This window comes from Ischnura elegans, chromosome 7 (assembly GCF_921293095.1).
Source record: "Ischnura elegans chromosome 7, ioIscEleg1.1, whole genome shotgun sequence".
Taxonomy (NCBI): Eukaryota; Metazoa; Arthropoda; class Insecta; order Odonata; family Coenagrionidae; genus Ischnura; species Ischnura elegans.
In genome coordinates, this window is record NC_060252.1 from 21,778,103 (window position 1) to 21,781,592 (window position 3,490).

Genomic DNA, 3,490 nt, shown 5'->3' on the forward strand with positions numbered 1-3,490 from the left:
CTCATCTTGTCAGCCAGACGACGCTTTTAAAATTTCATTTAATGTCAGTCAATCAAATGCATTACTTTTCTATAGTATAAAAACAAGTAACATAGAAAGGTTAACTTCAGAACAGTCATAAATCCAGTTATTAACGCATAATTATTATGAATTAATTAAATTTTCATTTATTTTAATATTAGTCCATTTATTTCTTGGATGATGTGCAATATTATCCTAATTTAAAGAATATTACCCACGTATTTTCGCCTAATTTTGAAATAAATTAAGTAATGGTTTTAACCTAAGAGGTTTTTAAGCAGTATTATTTTCTTGTTATGTCCATTTAAAATTAAAATTTGCAATTTAAAAAAAGGTAGAGTAATTAAAACGTTAAAATGTCATTAGGAAACTACTTCACTAAATAAAACCTGGAAAGAACCACACATCGAAAATAACGGGGAACCACTGCCGTTGTCTCTTAGTCAAGGATGGAATAAAATTTAAAACTAATAGAAATGGAAGATGATAAAATATTTGCTGGCATTCATTCGCACACAGAGATAATAATATCACCTCATAATTAATTTTCAAGCTATCCTAATATAAATCCTCCCCACCTCTTTTGGCCTCGGGCCACCGAAATATGATTCTCAATAATTCAATAAAATAAATTTATTGATATAGAAGACATTTTCAAGAAATTACACGCCTGTATACTCAGATTCGTGCATTGATTTTGGCCTTTGTCTTTTCGCGATAACTAATTTGCATTGCTATGACTGAAATGGACATGCTTTAATTAATTACTAACTGTTTGGAAGTTTAGCTTTCTATAAGACTTGTTTTTATGCCATAGAAAAGCAATTAATTCTAGGTGGACTTAATGAATTATCACCGGTAGTTGACTCATAAAAGGTCGACATATAATGTTTTGGAACAACATTAGCTAAAATAACAATAAAATTCTTGGCTTTTAATGCAAGGGAGTGTATTATTATTACTACGCCCCAAACTTTAATACAGAAACAAATAGGTTAGCTAAATAGCATCAATAGAAAAAAAGCCCTATCCCTAATTTGCAAACAGAAAGTAACTAAATTGTATTCGAAATGTAAAGTTCACTTGGCTAATTACGTTGGTATGGCGTAGTTAAAATCACAATAATAAATCGTTCCTATACTTTAGGATATTTATAGATTGTTACAATTGTTGCAACTCGGACTTTTTTATTTTGAATAGGTTAAACAATGCTGTAAGTAAAATTATTCGCCATGAGTGTAGATACCGGAATACAGATGAATTCAAGCTTGAAAAATATTTTGCTCGGAACTATAGGACGGCTATAAAAAATTAAAAAAACTATAATCAAAGATCAATCACACACTTGGTAATGTTGTAACACATTTTGAACCCTTCATTATCAAGCAATTGAATTATTGCAATTGAACTATTCCTTTTCAAGAATTGACAAAATCACCATATCTCTCTTTGTATGAATGAGAACCAAGAAAAGGGAATCTCCACGCGGGGAACTTTCCAATAGGTGTTACATAAGTAACCAAAGGGACGATGACAATTTCTCTTACTTTTGCTGACAAGTGGGAGGGGTGAGGAAGAGGATCATAGTATTGCCAATGGAGAACAGGAAGGCAGCTTAAAAAGTTTAACAACGAAGAAAGAAGGAGATACTCTGTATAGTGCGTTATACTGTACTCAGAACGCCCATATAAATTGTTGGTTAAAGAGAACAAATAATAATTTCGCGATAATTGCTACAAAATTTCTTCAATGATACGCTTTTTCAGAGTTCTATTGTTTATAAAACTCTTTAAAATAGTGGAAACTTGTTTGAAACTTGTAGTTTGCCTTCATATAAAGATAATATAAAATTCTGAGTTTCAAGAAATAAATTTGGGGAATGAATTGAAAAATGATTATTTTTGATCTTTAGGAGGGTTCTGAAATGGCCAAAAATGATCATAGGCAACACTTTAGTGTTTCCATAGCTGCATTAAAAAAATATGATGATTTAAGCAAAGGAGTGGAGTATATTGGTAGAAATTTTATGACCGTTAATGCCGGATCATGACTGGGCCATAAAGTCCCTCTGGAAGCGAAATGATTGGTTTCCAATGCGTCCGATAGCTCCAATTTCTCTGGGCACCCGCCCAGAGGAAGGAGTTTCTTTGAAAGAGGGCGAGCGATAATGTGCGCTGTGCACCTCAAGACCCAAATGCATCCGTCCATGATGGCGACCCCTTGAGACCCTTTTAGCCAATCGCAAGAGGGGGATGGGGTGCATCCAGGGGTCTTGCCCCCTCACACGACCGACTGAGATAATAAATGAACGAAGCCACTCCGTTTACCACTGAGAGGAGCCGCAAACTCTCCACTCATAATGAATGAGAGATACTCGTAAATCGATACCAGATTTTATCCCATAAAAAAGTGGAGAATAGATAAAAATATTGATATTACCGGAATAAATTTCTATTTTTTGTGAGAACTACATTGAGACAGAACATATAAGTTACATAAAATATTTAGGCGTATTTATATATGGAATATTAAAACTAAAATCTGAAATGATTTCCTCAGCCAGAAAATTGTACTATCTCACATACATATATATATACCCAGAGTCAATGGTGTGGTATCAGTGGTATATTATGTCCTGGACAACTTCTGACTGCAAAATGGAACTGCAATATTTATAACATGTCCATTGACTTGCGGTGCGGTACGGAAATTTAGATATATTTGTAGAATGGTTAAACTATAAATAGGGAAGTTACATGCATAATTTTGTATTTGGAACTGTATGAATTTGAATTAAAAAAGATAAACTGCCGAAAAATTGAAAATATGTTATAATATCGCAAAGCCTTTAAGTATATTATGCAATGCGGGTAAACAATTGAATTAATATTTTTTACATGCGGAGTGTTTAAAAAGTCCTATTTCATGAATAAATTATACGGAAAATTGAAAAATTTTAAATGAATAACTACAACCAAATGAATTGATGTCTATGAATATTTTTTACACAACATGGAGCTTTTTGACAAGCCAACTTGGTTTAGCAGGACAGAAATGAGATCCAGGCTGCAATTTATAAGTGGGTAAGCAACTATTTTCCTAAAACCGTATGACATAGTATTTAAAATAAATATATAATATTCTTCTGCTCTTTTTCTCTTTTTCGACATAAAAATAAGATATTTTATTTTGTAATTTATGCATTAAATCATAATAAATTTAAAAAGTCATCAATGGAAGAAGTGAAGCGAAGGATGGAGGAAGGAGCGATGGATAGAAAGTAGAACTGTGCCGTTCAGTAATCCAGAGCTGTTTAACAGTTCTGACGCAACCATTTTCGACTTCGATGCACCGATTCAGTAGACTCAACTGTTTTTTCGTCCTAAACAGTTTTTCTACTAGAACGGATCTTGTTTTCCAATCAGAGTTACAATATGCATTAGCGACGCACAGTGGTTCGAAATCGGAA